The sequence below is a fragment of the Antechinus flavipes genome, chromosome 6, assembly GCF_016432865.1.
Source record: "Antechinus flavipes isolate AdamAnt ecotype Samford, QLD, Australia chromosome 6, AdamAnt_v2, whole genome shotgun sequence".
NCBI lineage: Eukaryota > Metazoa > Chordata > Mammalia > Dasyuromorphia > Dasyuridae > Antechinus > Antechinus flavipes.
In genome coordinates, this window is record NC_067403.1 from 226,709,803 (window position 1) to 226,729,811 (window position 20,009).

Genomic DNA, 20,009 nt, shown 5'->3' on the forward strand with positions numbered 1-20,009 from the left:
TACAGGATGGAGATCAAGCAATCTACAAGGATCCATTAAAACCCTACTATGTCTAGCTATGTGACTCTGCGCAAGTCACTTAACCCTAATTGCCTCAGCAAAAATTTTTAAAAATGCTTTAAAAGCCTACTGTGTGGTAAGTGATGGGGTACAAAGACAAAAAAAAATAATAGAATAACCCCTGCTTTCAGAGAACTTACAACTTGTACTATCCACTTCGGTTTGATGAAAAGCTCATATGACAAAATACCTTGTAATGGGGGTCTGGCGTTTGTGTATGGTGATCAGCTTGCTTGGATGATTCAATATCTCCACATAGAAGATGCCAGGACAATCATGAATGACAGCACGTAACTGAAGTGACTTCCAGAGATGTTGGAGCAGGCTCGAACACTTTGTCACTGGTTCTGGTGGACTGACCATGTGACTGGGAGGAGCCTTTTTTGATCGGCTGCATAGTTGGCACTATGCCAGGCTTGGAGTCAGAAAGACCTGAGTTCAATTCCAGTTTCAGACACTTACTAGCTGTGTGACTTTGGACAGATCACTTAACTCTGTTTACTTCAGTTTCCTCATTTGTAAAATGAGCTGAAGAAGGAAAACACAAATCAATCCAGTCTCTCTGCTAAGAAAACCCCAAATAGGATCATGAAGAATCAGACATGATTGTAATATCTGAATAACAACGAATACATGGTAGTGTCAGCATCCTCCAAAGCCTCTCAACTTCAGCTACTTGCTGTTTGATGCTGCCTCTGACTAATTTGTTCACAGCATCTGGCAAAAACCATGAGGTAAGATGGATAGTCTCAAGACCTTCTTCCCTTTCGAAGCCATATGACTTCTGAAAGAGAAAAAAACTTAAATTCTTGATCTTTTTGTTTCTTCTTTTTCAGTTCTAGGAAAAGGGAGCAGTCTCATGACCTAGTGAATTTAAAAGGTCATCATGAAGGTAAGCCAGATCCTGGATTCAAGGCTGCATGTTGCAGGCAGCTTAGCATCAATGTCTCAAGAAGCAAGGAACAATCTTTGAGGGTGACCTTCTTGTCCTAACCAGTGAAAGCTGAAATGAGACCTCATCAGACAGCAAGCCTCCCCCTTTAGACAGGCACCTAATGAGATCAATGTGTTGAAGGCTTCAAGCTATGTTTTGAACCTACTCTCCCTGAGAATTTGGTCACAGTGAGAATATGTCCCAGAGGTATCGGAGGGGGTATGGATGGGACGATGGGACGATGTTTGTATATTTGTCCTTGCTGAATCTTCAGAGTAAATTCTCCTTAATCAATGTTCCCTGAAAATAATCAAATGGAACTCAATGCTGGTCACCAGACCTTAACAAATGGGAGGAACATCACCTTGAGCTGATAACAGAGAAAAGAGATATCCCAACTCTTCACACTTCCCCATGAGGAACCTGAAGAGAAATATAATCTGATTGGCTCTGAAAGAGAGATCGAATATATATGTTACATATGCAAAGTGCTTTAAAACTACAAAGCACTACATCAATATCAGTTATTATTGTTGGGTTGTTGTTCAGATCTAATTTTATTCTCATAATCTCACAAACAATGATTTCAAGTACTAGCTGATTTTCTTAGGATCCACTGAGTTCTAAGTATACTTCAGACATGACATTATCCAGATTTGCACTAAGGTCTCCAAAGGTGAAAAGCGAGTGCATTAAAACCACAGTCACCTTGAAAGTTAAGAGAAGTTTGAAATTTAATAGGACTTTTAAAAAAAGAACAACTAAGAAACTCTAGGCTGCCAAAAAAAATAAATTGGCATTGTTGTAAAATTGTGTTGCACAGCGAGAACACAAATATTATTCATGTTAAGGAAAGGGTTGACCTAAGATGTGATTTATGTACACTTCAAATGCAGTACAGGAAGTAACCCGAAAAATCAGGGTGCAAGGTCACATAGTCAACAAGAGTCAACTGGAGGTTAAAGTTAAAAACTTTGAGACAGGAGCACACAGTTCAGTTTTCTGTATAAATTAAAAGGCGAGCTTATTTTGGCCAAATGGGAAATGAAATAAAATAGTCAGGCAGGTATGCTACTAAAGAGATTTTTACTCTAAACGTGGCAGAAAATAAGGATAATAAAATGAAACTCAGTTACATGGTGAGAAATGTCAACAAGATTCCTCAAAGAGGCCCAAGTTTGGATGTGATAATGGAGAGATTGGACTAATTGTACGGATGGATGGAGTCTGGAAAAACTACAAAGTATCTCTACTTTGAAAACAATCTCAGTTGCAGTTTGACTATCTCTGCATTTCTCTTCTAAGGAAAGGAGTTCATATCAGGTTTTAGTTTTCTGAATATGGGTTCGTTTTCATTTTAAATTGTGCTTTCATGGAATTTTTCTAATTGGATCTTTCACTGTCAGGAAATATCTCAAAGAAAGCCAAGAAAAAGACATCAAATATTAACCACAGAAGGGCAAAATAGGTATATTTTTTAAGTATACATGTATTGTTGGGATAAAGTAAAACAAATAGACAGATTTATATCATATATAAAATATATGTGTGCGTGTGTATATGTAAATAAATATACACACATATATATAGTTTTATGTATGTGTGTATAAATGTGTGTATGTCTGCGTGTATATATAGAGAGGAGGAGATAGAAGGATGGGGAAGATTGGAAGGAGAAAGAAAGAGAAAGGGAAGAAGGAAGGAGGGATGGAAAAGTGAAGAGAGAGAGAAAGAAAGAGAGGGGAAGAAAGGGAGCAATGGAGGGAGGAAAGAAAGAAGGGACAGAGGGAGAGATAGAGAGGGAGAACTAGGACTTATGATTTCTTTTTTGCTTTGTTTTTATTTCTTTTATTTAAAAATTTAATTATTTTATTTTTTAATGACCAAAGTCAAAGAGGACTTTGACTAGCCCAGTATCACAAAACCAGTATATGGCAAAGACAATATATAAATCCAGATCTTCTTGGCTTCAAGGCCATTTCCAAATCAACTTTACCATAATGCCTCTGTATTTTATAACAATCCCTGACTTATGTGAAGAATATAGGAACTTGAGAGGAGAAACATGGTAGATAGCAGAATTGGGGAAATGGAGAGAAACACAAACTTAAGAATAAAATAAAAATGAAGAGTATCACAAGAAGAATGAAAGGAAGAAATCAGATGAAGAAGTAGGAATGAGTCCTGTTTGCAAATGCTATAGGAGGAATTACTTCCTGTCCATCTACTAGTGGGCCTCAAAAAAAACCCTTTCATAATTCTGTCCCTCCACTTCATGCCTGCAGACTCTAAATCCAAAATGCAACCTGTCTTGAGCAAATTTTAAAGGACTTTATAGACCAGTTGTCCTCAAAGTGTAGTCCGAAGAATTGTTGGGGTCTCTGAAACCCTTTCAAAGGGTCTACAAATTCAAAATCATTTTTTATTTCTAATATAGTAAATAGCTATAAATATAACCCATGTGAACAAAAACTCTTTGATAGTTTTTTTTTAAACAACATGAAGATACTGAGAACAAAAGTTTGAGGACCACTGCTCTAGACCCTCAATACAGACATCAATTCTCTGTGAAAAATTCCAAGCCATCAGAAATATAATTCCAAATTGAGAATCACAGGTATTTTTTTTTTTTTACCCAGGCCTGAGATAAACTTGATCATCACTCCATTTCACATATTCTCATTACTAAACCTAACCAGATTTGCTAATCCAGACACACTCAAAGCCAGAAGAATAGTTTTAGACCAAGTTTAGAAATGCCCCAGATCTGTCTCCTCCATGTTGAACTTTGAAATAAATGTAGATTCTAATAGGGAAACTCATATCATACAAACTTCTCTTGAGAGAGAGAAGCTTTACTGATCAGAATCAGAGTTACTTGAAGCATTGAACAGAATGACTAAATGCTTTATAAGTTTGGGGTGTGTGTGTGTGTGTGTGTGTGTGTGTGTGTGTATTCTTAGAACAGTGGAAAAAAGAAAACTCAGTAACAGGCTATAAGGTGGCCTCTGTGGGTGCTATTCCACATCATTCAAAGCCTTCTATATCTTTGATAAGATAAGTCATTTAATCTCTGAAGATCTCAACAACCTCATCTATTAAATGGTGGATTGATGGAATAATGGATCTGCACAATGCTTTAAATGACCTTCCAAGGATCTTCTAGCTCAAGATCTGGGACCCTGGAATTCTGTGTACTAAACTGACTTCAAACTACCTTTCCAGCCTCCTCCTCTATAATCCCCCTGACTCCAGCCAAACTAAATTATTGTCTCTTTCTGGTCACTAGCATTTAGGTTTTTGTTGTGTTTCCCCAATAGAATGTGTGTTCCCAGAAATCCCTCACCTTGGGATTTTTCTTAAACCTGGCCTGTAATTATGTTGTCATGAGAAGCAACTAGTGTAGAATCCCATCCTGCCTGTGAAGATTTTGTTGCCTGGAAACACTGAAAAGTTAAGTGACAGAATGTGACAGGGGGAGACTTGAATCCAATACTTCCTGACTCCAAGGCCAGTTCTCTATTACCTCATACTGCTTCTGATTTTATACCTAGTACATAGTAAGTACTTAGTAAATATCATCAAATTGAATTGAAAATACAATTTAACTTGATTTAATTAGTTAAATAATTAAATTGGATTATTGGGGAAGAAATGGTAATAGATTCTGAAGTTTATTCTGAGGGAAGGTTCCCTTAAAAATTACTTAGTCCTATTCCTTTATGCATTCACCCCATTTGCCCTGAATTTCAGAGAAGTCAAAAATTAAAAGCTTGAAATCGCAACCTGGGAATTGCTGGTGGGCAGAAAAAATGAGATAAACCAGGATGTCCTTGGACAGTTTCATAGAATTCTGAGCTGGTCAGCTCTTCCAGATAGCAACATGGAGCTAGTTATAATTTTTTAAAAATTATGACCAAGTATCTTTTCTTCTAACCTTATAAGATGTCTTTTCACATGAAAAGTTTCCAATTCTTATGATTATAAAAACTCATTCTTGGGACCCTGAGTCCTCTCATATCTCATTGTTATGGAATTTATAGATAGGAGAAATAATTGTGAGACATCACCACCCAACCTAGTAACTGTTGCATTTGTGAGGTGGGGGAAGGCAGTACTAATTGCTCCATGTACTTGTCAGATATAGGTTTCCCCTCCCACTGCATTTGTGTCAGAGGGTGCCTGAGAGAGTTGTGGTTATTGGGAGGGGGAGGATGGGGAAGGAAGAGGACTTTCTCCTGAAATGAAAAAAGGAGATAAAGTAAAGTGAAGTCTTTCATTTCTTCCACTTGTGGATTAGAGAGCTGTGTCAAGTATGAATTTATCCTTAGAAACGGATAGTGGTTTCTAGGTAGAGTGGATTTCTAAAGACCATGCCTTAAAGGAAATCTTTTCCCCTATATCCTATTGCCTTCATCTAATATTCCAAATCAGTAATTATTAATGCCAAGAAAAACAGCTCTGAGATTTTTCTTAAGCCCATCAGATTGGCAATGATGAGAAATAGCATAATAGCAAATATTGGAGAGGTTCAGCACAGTGACTGGCACATGGAGGACTCTTAATAAATTCTTATTGCTTGATTTACCACAGGAAGTTGTTGTTGATGTTCAGTCCTCTCAGTCAAATCCAATTTTTTGTGACTCCATTCGGATTTTCTTGGCAAAGATATCAGAATAGTTTGCCATTTCTTTCTTCAGTTCATTTTATAGATGAGGACATGCAGACACATTAATATACTGTTGGTGGAGATGCAAACTGGTCCAACCATTCTGGGAAACAATTTGGAAATATGATCAAAAAGTCACTAAGTTGAAGTCCTGATCAAACTCCTGGATGCATAGCCCAAGGAGGTCAAAGACAGAAATGAAGATTTCATATGTGCATAAGAATTTGCAAGAACTCTTTTTGCTGGTAGTAAAAAAAAAATTAGAAAGTAAGCGATTATCAGTTTAGTAATGATTAACAAACCATGACATTGAAATGTAATGGAATATAATAGTGCTGTAAGAACTGACAACTAAGAAATATTGTGAAACACTTGGAAAGACTCAAAGAACGTCTTAAATACAGAAAAAAAGAATGTGGTACCAGGAGAAAACTTTACACAATGACCTAAAAAATATATGATATCAGAACACTGATCAGGGAAATAATCAAGCATCGCTTCAAAGGATTATCTTAGAGAAACAAACCTCCCTTCTCTTATCATGAAATCGGTGGAAAACAGGTTCAGAATGAGGCAAACACTGGCAGCAATATGTTGGTTTGATTTGTTTCGCTATACATCTTGGTTACGAGGAACAGATCCACTGTAGGAGGTGGTGAGAGTATTGTTTTTTTAAAGTATAAAGGATCCACATGTGCAAAAATATTACTTGCAGTTCCTTTTATGGTGGTAAAGAATTGGAAATTGAGGGGATACCCTTTGGGGAATAGCTGAGCAAATTGTAGTATATGGTTGTAATGGAATAATATGGTGCTCTAAGAAACAGTGAGAGGTGGATTTCAGACTTACATGAACTGATGCTGAGTGAAGTGAGCAGAACCCAGAGTATTGTACACAATAACAACAACATTGTACAACAATCAACTTTGATATATTTAACTCTTCTCAGCAATACAATGATCTAAAATAATTCCCAAAGACTCATGATGGAAAATGCTGTCAACATCCATGGAAAGGTATTATCTTCATTTTTTTCTTTTTCATAGTTTTTTCCTTTTTGTTCTGATTCTGTTTTCACACCATGACTAATATGTAAATACACTTAATATGATTGTACATGTATAATTGAGATCAGATTGCTTGCCATCTTGGGAAGGGGAAAGGAAGAAGAGGGAGAAAAAAATTGGAGCTCAAAAATCTTATAAAGGTGAATGTTAAAAACTATCTTTACATGTAACTGGAAAAAATAAAATACTATTAAGTGTAGGGATAAGTATAAAGATTGTTGCCAAAGGAAGAAATTGGTCCAAACTGTTACATGAATAAATCAGTGGTGAGATGCAAAATATGGATAGGTAGTAGCAGATAAGCAACTGAGTGAAAAGTAGATTCGTAAACTCATAAAAGGAGCCTCTGATATCATCCAGTTAAGGTTCTGCATTTCATAGATGAGAAAATTGAGTCCTAAAGAGTTTTCAGTTACTTACCCAAAGTCACTAAGAAAAGAAAGCAGCAGAGGCAGATTCTGAACCAAGGTTGTCTGGCTCAAAAATCCAGTGCTTTTCAAAAACTAGACAACGCTGTATTAAATGTTCTAAGCTTTGTTTTAAAAGATGTTACCAGTAAAATATAAGCTCAATAAAGGCAGGAATTGTTTCTCACCCATGTCAATGTATTTCTAGCATGTAACACAGTTTCTGGCTTAATGAATATTTATTGAATTAAATTGAAATATCTTTTGAAAATTATCTCAGTACTAGTACATAAATTCTAGGAAATTCTCTACAAATTCATAAAAGATTCTTTTGTACATTGAGAAAGAAGGGATTTGGATATAATTTTAATAACTATAAAAATTTACATTAGCAAAGTATTTTTCTCAGGAATTACTTCATTTAATCCCCATGACAACCCCATAAAGTGCTTATTACCTCTATGTTACAGAAGAGGAAACTGAGTTTCAGAGCTGATAAGTGAGCAAGATCATACCATTATTAAGTGGCAAAACAATTACTTGGAACCAGAGCTCCTGACTCCAAGTTGAATGCATTTTTGGTCACTTCAAATTACAAGAGAATCATAGAATGGTTTTGTCTGAAACTGCTCAAAGAAGTTTGTGTCTGTTCAATATAAGGATCCCTTTTCAGCATCCCTGATCAGCAGATGACTTAGCACTCACTCTCAGAATTCTTGTCCATCTTTGTAGTTCCAATTAAAGGCCATCTCTTCCTTGAAACTTTCCCTGATCCTTCTGTGCTCCTCCTCCATCTGTGAGTGCTTTCTCCTCCCTCTGTTTTCTCCATAGGGGAATATGCTTAATGTATCACCAGAAGTTCATGAATTTGTACAGAGCAGGGAACTGAAACAGAGTTTAGTTAAGTACCTTAAACATAGTAAGGGATTAATAAATCCCAGTCCAATGGGATAGACTCTAGCTTCTCCTTGAGTGTTTCTTGTTCTGAGGAGCCCTCATGAAGCAAGTTGTTCTAATTATTGGCCAGTTGCATTGAATCTGTTCTCCTCTCAGTTGTGGCAACTCCAAGACGGGCTACAATCCATATATCATGTGTAGATATAGATGTTTTGTGAGGCAACTGGGGTTAAGTGACTTGCTCAGGGTCCCACAGTTAGGAAGTTAAGTGAGCTATATTTGAACTCAGATCCTCCTCCTTCCAGGGCTGATGCCCTATTCAATGTGCCATCTAGCCACCTCCTATCATATATTCTTACAAAATTGCCTGTAGTCTAAAAAGGTTGAGCAGCTTCCTTGTGATTACAGTGCTACTAAAAGAGGAGGGATCTGAATCCAACTTTCTGACTCCAGCCCACTAGAGATCACATTGCTTCTGTTATTTGCCAATGTTCCCCTTCAAAGGTGATGCTCCAAACTACTCTCGACCAAGGATTCTTACCCTGGGTTCCACTTCCCTTGGAAGCCTGAGGATAGATTAGTAATTTTCAGTCATTTCAGCTCTATCCAACTCTTTGTGACCTGTTGGGCTTTTCTCTGCAAAAAATACTGAAGTGGTTTGCCATTTTCTTCTCCAGCTCATTTTACAGTTGAGGAAACTGAGGCAATCACAGTTAAGTGACTTGCCCAGAGTCACATAGTTAGGAAGTGTCTGAGGATACTTGGATTTGAACTCAGGTCTTTCTGATTCCAGCCCTGGTGCTACTGTACCACCTCGCTGGTTTCCTATAGGCATTATTATTATTATTACCCCTATTTTACATTTCAGGAAACTAAGGTAAACAGAGGTTAAGTTAAGTAGCCCAAGGTCACATAGCTAGAAAATGATTGAAGCTGGATTTAAACTCATCTTCCTGTGATCCCAAGGCTCCTACCACTACACTACATGGTGACAGACACTACCAAGCTGTCTTAGTATACTATCATAAAAAAGAGTCCTGGTTAGGTTGGTAGTTAGAGACTCTGAGCTTGAATCTCAGTTCTTATTTACTACTTCATGATCTCATCGACTCAAGATTTAATCTCTTCATCTGTAAAATAAAGACATCATAATGGGTGCCTTCAAAAGCCTTTTCTTGCTCTAAATTTAAATCTGGTCTCCTGTGATTGTTCAATAGCCCTGTAAAAATTAAATTAAATTAAAATGAATTAAATTTTAAAAGTAGGGTAGGTATTATCCCACTTTTCAGATGAGGTGACTGAGGAGCAAAGAGATTAAGAGGTATGCCAAGGGTAGACATGGGACTCAAACCCAGAGGAGTATCCTGAGCCTCTTTCCATGAAACCATATAATTCTTTTGCCCTAGATCAAAGAACTCAATCTTGGGTCATTTGTTAGAGAATGTCAGGAACAACAACAAAAAAAGGATTTGGGGTATGCGCTTTTGGCCGTTGTCCCCCATTCATCATGATCTAATTGAGAGTTTAGTTGGATAACAAATGATAAGAATGTCACAGAGAATTCCAAATGGCACACCCTCCTTCCCTCTGGCTGCCTCCAGCAGGCCTCAGTGACCCCAGCTGAGCATCTCCCAGCCAAGCCCACTATGTTCAGCCATCCTGCTGAGGAGGCCAGGCCTGAAACAGATGAGTAAGCCTGAACGGCGGCTCCTGACCCATTCTAGAGCACTCCACGGCCTCTCAGAATGCCGGAGCTGGGAGGCCATGAGGTCCACACTGCAGCTAAACAAAATCCCCCCCCCCCCTCCCGAGAGTCCCATGAGTGGTCACTCAAAGCCATCCTTTGCTTGGAGATCTCTTGTCTGGGGAGCTCACTTCTTTCCAAAGCAGCCCAGCTGCCTCCAATGGTGAGGGAGGATTTCCTCAGACTAAATCAAAATCTGCCTCTGCAAATCCCACCCCTGCTCCTAATTCTTTCCTTGGAGCCAAACAGGAGTCCTCTCTTCCATAGGGTAGCTCTTCAAATCCTGGGAGGTGACCACTTTGTTGTCCCTAAGCCTTCTGCTCTCCAGTCTAAACCCTCTCTGTGTCTCTTTCTGTGTCTCTGTCAGTCTCTACCTCTCTCTCTGTCTTTCTGTCTCTCTATTTCTATCTCTTTCTGTCTCTCTCTCCCTCCTTCCCTTTCTCCCTCTCTTTCTGTCTCTGTCTCTTGTCTCTCTCTCTCTCTCTCTCTCTCTCTCTCTCTCTCTCTCTCTCTCTCTCTCTCTCTCTCTCTCTCTCTCTCTCTCTCTCTCTCTCTCTCCTTCATGCCTCCTGGGCATGCCCTCCGAGCTTCCTTACTGTACTAGTCATCCTTCTTTTGGACAGATTTCAGTCATGGTGACAGACTCAGCTAGAAGGAGGGATGGATGTCCTGGTGCCAGCTCTTATTGGCTTCCGGGAGCTGACTGTCAAAATTTTCAGTAGGAACATTTATGCCCTGGAAATATACAAATCAGGGTTTGATTTATTATTTTGTTGATTGTCTAGACAAAAAATCATGGGAAAAATTTCATAATACATATTATACTTAGAAGTTTGGTTTTTTCCCCCTCAGATTCAGTGGTTAAACATTTGCCAGCATGCCCTGCCTGGAACCCAACTCTAAGTATTCATATTAACAGTCCAATGTTCATTTCCTGCTTCATGGGAAAATTTTTGAAAATTTAAAAAACCTTCACCTTTGAATCGAATTCAAAAGAGATTTCTTTCTTTTCATAATGAGGCTGGAGAATGTTTTTTGTAGCTTAGAAAATGGAGGTTGTACATCTTTAATTTTTATCTGGGAAAATTTCTTGATGTATCTGTCTTTTAAAAAAAAAATAAATTCAGCAAGGGATACAGTACCAGCCCTGGATGTCCTCCTGACTCTTGAGGTTCAAATCTGGCCACTTGACATTTAAGTAACTATATAATCCTGGGTAAGTCACTGAATCCCATTGCACAAATAAATAAATAAGTAAATAAATGAATGAACAAATAAATGAACAACTGTATAAGTAAATAAATAGATGAAATAATGAATGAATAAATAGATGAAAGAAAGAATAAATGAACAAATAAATAAATGAGTGACTGAATAAACAGATGAAAGAATGAATGAATGAACAAATAAATAATAAAAATGCACTCAGAACTTGAGCACAGTGAAAAGGAGGATATTAGCCAGTTAAATCTCCATTAACCAGAGGTCTGAGGTCAAAAAAGAATCTGGCTTTGTAGTCAGAGGACCTGGGTTAATATGCCACCTGTCATTTACTCCCTGGGTAATCTTGAAGAAATCACTGGAATTCCATGGGCCTCAGGTTCCTCATCTGTACAATGAGATTAGGCTAAATGACCTGTCAGGGCCATTTTAGTGCTGATCTTTTTTTCTAGGATCTTGTCTTTATTAGAAATTAATTAAAATTCACTTGATCTATCACTTACCATGTGCTAATCTGTGTGATTAGGCATTGATATAATGGTTTCATAATCACAAGTTGTTTTAAATCCATTATCTCATGTGAACCTCATGATAATTCCATGAGATGGCTACTCCATGCATTGTTATCCTTATTTTACAAATGAGGAAACTGAGTATTAAGAGTACTTAAGTGACTTGCCCAGAGTAAGGCATCTAGTAAGTATCAGTAGTGGGATTTGAATTCAGATCCTCCTAATTCCAGTTTCAGCACATGTTTCCTTAGTTATTTATGGTTATGTTTTATCTCTAGGGTTATCAAAATCAAATATGTGATGGAGGCCATTTTTCCTTCTCTGTAAAGTAGTGGTTTGTTTCTCATATTTGAAGGGACCAACCACACCATGAGAGTGAAGTCTTGATTCATACTTGAATTAGATTTAAGTGGCTTCGGAGTCCAGTGACAAGTCTGGATGACTGGCCATGGCCCAGGATGCAATGCGTGACTTTGACACCTCAATGACTGACTCACAGAAGTCACTTCAGCTGCCTCCGTGACCATTGGAACAAGTTGTTCTCATCTGCCCATTCCACTAGAGAAAGTCCTCACAGGTTTAGGACACATGTTCCCCTACTCACTAAAGGGTTTGAGGTCCATAAGTGACCCCAAACCTGGTTTAGTCCATCTGCCAAGACATTTTACCAGGATGTGGCCATTACAGTTTCTTAGTGCCATAGCTGAGAGTTGGTTGACAGGTGGACACCAAAGGTGAATGAGCAGCCTAAACTAGATAATGTATACTTATTATATTATATGTTCTATTAGACATAGTTATATATTGTATCTATTGTGTATTATATTTAATCAGTATGTATCATTATGAAGTATCATTATATATCACATGCATATATCCTATAGTTTATATGTAAACTATATAGTGTATAGTTATTGATTACACCATATATTCTATAGGTAAACTATTTAATGTATAGTTACATGTTACATATATTCTTATTTACTTGCTTAGCTCCCTTGTTGCCTAACACAGCATCACACATACCCCAGAGTATGGCGTCCTACGATATTGGACTTGGAGGCAGGAGAACCTGGGTTTCAAATCCAGCCTCTCACTCTTACTAATTGTGTGACCCTGAGCAAGTAACCTGTGCTTTGATGTCATCATTCATAAAATGGGGATAATCCCTGAAGTTTCTCCTCTAGGCTTGTTATGAGGCTCAAATGAGATCATGGAACTTTAAATGCTACAATAATAGTAGCTATTGTTGATCGAGCTCTTTAAAGTTTGCAAAGCACTTTCCCTTTTCTCTCATCTGATTTTCACAACCTCTGAGTAAGTATTTTTGAGAATTCCTGAAGGACACAGATTGTCTTTTGTCATTGAAGGTGCCTTTTGTATTCCTAGCACTTAGCACGTGAGATGATGAGTAGGTGTTTAATCAATGTTTATTGATTGATTATCCCCATCTTATACATTAGGAAGCTAAACTATATTAAACATATAATGTATAGTTTATATGTTATATAGCTTATTCCAAATGATATAATGTGTAATTTTATAGTTGTATAATATGCTATATATTACATAATTTACACATGAACTACCTAATGTGTCATAGTTATATTATATGTAGCTATATAATATGTTGTATATATTACCTGTATATAAATTATATAATATATAGTTGTTATACAATTCTATTAGATATACCTTTACATAATATCTGTTGTATATTATAGCTTGTATGTAAATTATATGATGTATCATTATAGAAGATACACATGCATATACCCTATAGTTTATATGTAAACTATATAGAGCATAACTATTTATTACACTATATAATCTATACATAAACTATTTAATGTATAGTTATATGTTACATGTAGTACATATCATATAGTTTATATATAAATTACTTAATGTATAGTTGCATTATCTAGTTATATATTACACGTACATATCATACAATGTGCATATAAACTATATGTGTTGTTGTATTACATATTTATATGGCATACTGCATGTGGTATATTTCATAGAGTTTATATATGAATTATATATTATATGATATGTGTCGCATTTAATATTTTATATAACTATATTTATAACTAAAGATTTAAGATATTATATAACTATATAATACATTATATTAATAAGTAGACATTTAATATACTATATAACTATAATATATTAATATGGTATATTAATAAATAGATATTTAATATATCGTATAACTATATAATGTGGAATATATATTAAATGTGGAATATATTGTAGTTTTTAGATTAACAATATAATATATAATCTATCGTTCTATGTAGTTATATGATTATGTTAAATAGTTTATATATAAACTATATTAATTTTTTCTAGATTATATCTTCTTTTGGGGGGGGTTGAGACAATTGGGGTTGAGTGACTTGCCCAGGGTCACACAGTTAGAAATGTGAGTGTCTGACGTCAAATTTGAACTCAAGGTCCTCCTAACTTCAGGGCTGGTGCTCTTTCCACTGCGCTACCTAGCTGCCCCTGGAATATATCTTTAAAATATCTAGATTAGGAAGGGAAATACCTTGCCTAGGGTCCCATAGCTTGCACGTGTCTGCGGTTGGATTTGCAGTCAGGGCTTCCAGACTCCAGGTCCAAAACTCCTTCCACTGAACCACCCGGCTACTTATATAGAGACCGCAACTCTTTCTTGTTATAACAGGCAATTAATAAATATTGAATGAGGTGGGGAGGACAAAATGTGAGCACGGACAAATCCCTTAACTTGTTGGAGCCTCCATTTCTCATCTGTAAAATGGAAATTTACAGGCTCTATGAAATATCTGTATGAGACGATCTGTGAATGTCAGCCGTTGTTATTACAACAAACGTTTCTTGAATTAATGGACGCCTGAAAGAGAGCAGATCTTCCCGAGTGCAGGAAGCCGAGGGATAAAAGGGCAGGTAAGAAAGCGAGTCTCTGACGTCTCCGAGATTGATGGCGACGTCCATCCCGGGGCCAGACTTGTCGGGCCGGGATCCGCGCCCCGAGAGCGCGCCAGCCCAGAGCCGCCGGCTTACGAGACGTCACCGCAACCGAGAAGAGAGCAGCCTCTCCGAGGGCCATCCCCGGCCCGCCTCGGGAGCCGGCTCTCGGGAACGCCAGCCCTGGCCCGCACGCGTTTGTTTTCGTCTGTCAGTGCGGTCCCGCTGCCCCTCCCTCTTCCGTCCCAGCTGCCTCATTAAAGTTAACGGGTTAGACTCGCGGTGTTCTCCGGCCCGGACCCTTCGGGTACCAAGTCCCCTGGCCAGCCGCGCTGACCGACGCGTGAGCCTCCCGTGGGGCCTGTCGATGCGTGTATAGCCGCACACGTTTGCGATACAGATCCCCACGCACACAAACATGGCGACGTACGCACGGGCAAGTCGTGAGCAATCATCGCCTATACGTAGCACTCCAAAGTTTGCAAAGCACTTTACAAACGGGGAGCACATGTGATCTGCGCACAGTCTTGGGAAGGTAGATTGTTATTCTCTCTATTTTACAGGCAGAAAAGGTGAAGGGATTTGCTCCGTTACACAACTAGTAAAGATCCGAGGCTGGATTTTGAATTGAGAAGGATGTCTTCCCGCCTCTAGGTTGGGTGCACAATCCACGTGGATACCTCCCATTTTACAGATGAGGAAACTGAGGTTGAGGCTGGATTTTGAACTGAGGAGAACGTCTTCCTGCCTCCAGGCTCGGTACACAATCCACTTGGACTCTGCCCCTTACCATTTTACAGATGAGGAAACTGAGGTTGAGGCTGGATTTTGAACGGAGGAGGATGTCTTTCTGCCTCCAGGCTAAGTGAACAATCCACTTGGACGCCTAGCTGCCCATCCCCATTTTATAGATGAAGAAACTGAGGTATAAAAGACGGAGATGCAAACTCTCCATCTTAAGGAGAACACCCGGGTCAACTCTGTCCTCCTGTTTCTCCAGGCTCCACTCTGACTCTCTGAACTTTCTCTACCATCCTTCCACATGTGCCTGTTTCCCATCACCACCCTTTTCAGCATCTTTCATATGTTGCCTTTCCTCAAGAACATGCAAGCTCCTTGAGTGCAGGGGCTGTATTTTCTCTTCTTACATTTGTCTCCCCGGTCTTAGCACAGGTGTCTACATATTCTGAGTTTCATTAACAATATTGACTTGATTTTATTTCCCATCTCTTTGAAGGCATGGGATACTGAAAGCCCAGAAGAGAAAGTTCTCACTGCCAGGCGCCATCTTTGGCATTATAAAACATTTCAATATGACTTTATGAGTGGAAATCATGGTTCAGAAGATACTTTCCCATCTACTTTGGCACTGTACACTAAGGACCATGGGGCCATTGCGTCAGACTTAGAACTTCGCTCTCCTTTCTCTTCTCCTTCATTAGAATGTGAGCTCCCTATGAGCAGGGACTGTCTTGCATTTTTATTTGTATTCCCAGCACCCAGCACCATGCGATACATTTAGTAAGTGATCACAAAAATGTTTTTTTCACTCGTTTTTTATTTGTTCATTCATGAATAATTATTATCATAGAGAAGTCCCCTTGCTGACTTCCTAGTGATGATAATTATTCACAAATGAACAAATAGGAGGGAGTGCTATACTCAGGCTCAGGAAAGACATGGGTCTAAATTCTGTCTCTTGCCCCTACTAGCTGTGTGACAATGGAGGAGTCAGTCTCCTCCTGAGCCTCGATTTCCTCATCAGTAAAATGGAACTAATAATGTCTATCTCAGAAGGGTACTGTGTCGCCTATGTGATATAATGGGTGCAAAATACTTTGCAAATCTTAAAACACCAAACAAATGTTGGCTATTATAATGGGTTAATAACTGAACAAACATTGTAAGCAGACAAACAACATTTGTACAGCATGTTAAATTTTTCAAAGTATTTGTATACAAATTATCTCATTGCTTGTCCTTCATAATTATCCCAAGACAACTTAGTAGAGTGATTAAAAAGGGAAAAAATAAATATTTATCCATCATTTTAATGTATTCCAGATGCTTTTTAATAAATATGATCACATTTGAGTCTCCCCTGGGAAGTAGGGACTATTATCATCCCCATTTTACAGTTGAGGAAACTGAGGCAAACAAAGACAAAATGATTTGGCCAAAATTATACAGCTAAGGCTCATTTGGAACTCAGGTTTTCTAGACTCTAGGTCCATTGTGCCACCTCTAATAATAAAGAACAAGCTTTGAAGTCAGAAAAATCTGGTTTCAAGTCCTGTCTCTTACTGGCTTTGGGACTCTGGGAAGATCACACTCAGTGCCCCCCGACTATTCTTCAAGATATTAAGGGACAAAGCTGGTATAGAATCCCAGGTCTTTTGCCTCCTAGTATCAATCCCTTTCCATTAGAACATAATGTATGCTGGAGATGAGTGTGTGTGTGTGTATGTGTGTGTGTGTGTGTGTGTGTGTGTTACTTGTTGCTGTCTTTAATAATCCAATTCAGGGATTTCTTAAGAGTCTATGAAATCCTTTATGCCTGACCAATTGCGTGAAGGTAATTGAACTCAATGAGGTTAGTCTTCAAAAATAAAAACAATATATATCCAATCTAGGTGTCAGAAATGCCAATGAGCAACAATCCATTTGGAGGAAACAAGCCGTGTCAAGGCAACAAGCATTGATGAAATACAACTTGTAGCAGATATTTATGATGGACCCAGAAGGATGTCAGGCCATTTTGTTACTGATTAGAACAATCAAGAAGATCTTACTTTGGAATGACCTTGCAGACCTGACTTGGATTCTTGACCTTTTTGTTCACATTCCATGGAAAAGTAGGGGTATTTGACCTTCCATATCCAACAGAACCCCCTCTCATGAGTTCCATGACAAAAGTAGCTGACATTTATACAGCATTCACTAGTAATAAAGTCATTTTTATAGCACTTTAAGTTTGCCAAGCACTTTAAATGTGTTAACTCATTTTGGTGCTCATAGTTATTAGAATTATCCCAATTTACACATGAATGATTGTATCATAATAATATTAGAAAATCATGACAAAATTTTAGCTGTCAGATTTATGAATAAGGGAAGAACTTATGGCCAAACAAGGGATAGAAAGGATCACAAGAAGTAAAATGAATAATTTCAATTACATTAATGAAAAGGATTTACACAAACAAAATCAATGTAACCAAAATTAGAAGGAAAATAGATGATTAGGGAAAATATTTTACAGCAAGTTTCTCTATATAGGTCTCATTTCTCAAATATCCAGAGAACTGAGCCAAATTTACAAGAATATAAGTCATTTCTCAATTGATAAATGACTGTGATAGAAAGTCAGTTTTCAGGTGAAAAAATCATAACTACCTATAGCCATTTGAAGAATTTCTCTAAATCTATATCATTAGAGAAAAGCAAATTAAAACGACTCTTTCTAGAAATGGATCATCCATACCTGCCCATACCAGGCAACAACTTTAGGAAGAAAGAAGGGGACCTGTTTCTTTTTCCTGTCTTTGTATCCTCAACAACTAAGATAATATTTGGCATACAGTACCCACTTAAGAAATGTTTCTCAAATTTAATTTCCAATCATTTCCTGTAGTGTCAACAACTCTTTCCCAGTATACTTAGCTACTCTTAAAACTATCCTAACTTCCTTTTCTTGAAACTTTGGACCCTGATCCAAAAAAGCCTTCACTCATTTGTGTCCTTCAAGTCTTGGAGGGGTTCCATATGGCATCATTCCATTTGAGAACCTCATCTTCTAGGCTTCAGAGCAGAACTTCAGCATTGGTACCCCAACTTCCTCAGCTTCAATTAAAAAGCCCTGATTTCTGTAAATTCCTATTAAGCTTGTGGAAGAAATATACATTTGTTTAAAAAAAAAAGGAAGGAAGGAAGGAAGAGAGAAACATGTTTTGTTTGTATTGAATAATGGCTTTAAAAAAAAAACAAGCGGATGAAACTAAGCTGTCTGTAGGGAGAAGGGGGAAAAGGCCATTTGTTTAAATAAAAGCCTTCAGTTCTGAGCATTGGGGTTAGTTTAGTACATATGTGCTCAATTACCCATAAAAACCCAACTGGACATTAAACATGCAACCTGTCTGCTGATGTTAAAACATAGATTCTATTAAAATGAACGTAATTTAAATGGCTAAAAAGTGATAAAGTACAAAAATAGAGTCGGATATGGCTTGAAACACGATATTGCTGTAATCTCACTTCCAATCGGTTTTGACTTATGATTCCTGAGAGGCCTGAACCAGTTCAAGCATATTAATTAATGGCACAGACACTGAAAGGCCCTTGTACTCATTCCCACCTTTTAGCCTATGAGCTCTACTATGAGAAGTCAGGAGTTTTAAGGAGGAACATTTCCTTGTGTTTAGAGAAGAAATTAATTTGATCCATTGCCACAAACATTTAAGAATCTACTATATGTGAAGCACTCTCCTAGGCACTGGAGATATTAAGACATGAAAGAAAGAGTCCCTGATCTTAAGGGGCTTGAGTTATATTTAATATATACACATACATACATGTGTATATATGAATACACACACGTATATGTGCACATATACCTACATGTATGATACATATATGTACACAGTGTGTGCATACATACATACATGCGTGTGCGCATGCATACAATGAGTTCTGTTTCAGATACCATAGTAAGCCTCGTGTAAGCTATGGCCCACAGATCTCTGGGCTGACACAGAACAGATTCAGTTCCAAGGGCTGCCCTAAAAAATCAATTTCTATTTGATTCCATATATCTTCACCCAGAACTGACTCTGGAAAACCTCTAAATATAGCTTGTATATAGTTCATGTTTAAGTTTCCATAAATGTGAATAACTGAACCCCAAATCCTGAACAAGCAGTCAAGGTAATCAAAGCATACCTATGTAGGGAAGTCTTTATTTCATCCCACAGGAAATGCAGAAGATGAAAAGGACTTCAAGAAGCCCATAAACAAATATGAAAAAAATAAACAAAGGTAATAACACATAAGCAATCAGTACAATTCTTTTCCCTTTTGGGTAAAGTTTTATTTTTCTACAAGACGTCTAAAGTCCATCTGACCCAGACTGTCTCATGAATTATATCTATGGAAAGGAAATGCACTTTAAAGATGCTAATCCAGCATTTATTGGACAACTTCTAAATAGTTCACAGTAATATGGGGTTGGAAAATAGGGAAAAAGATAAAAAAGGTGATAAGGTCTGTTTCTTAATTTTTTTCTTTATTCTATTCTTTTAATAATCTAGCCTCAGGATCTATTTGATGACACATTTCTCTCCCCAAGAGGAATATTGCTTAGGAAATTGGGACTACTCTCAAGGAACTCCTCAAGACTGGAATTACCCAAGAAATCTCCTTTTTGGAGATTTTAGAATTATTCTATTTAAGTAACTTCCCCTCATCCAATTGGAACCAGGGGTTCAGGAACTAAATTGCTGATTAAATTCCCCCTACTCCACAGAGGCAAATCCAAATTA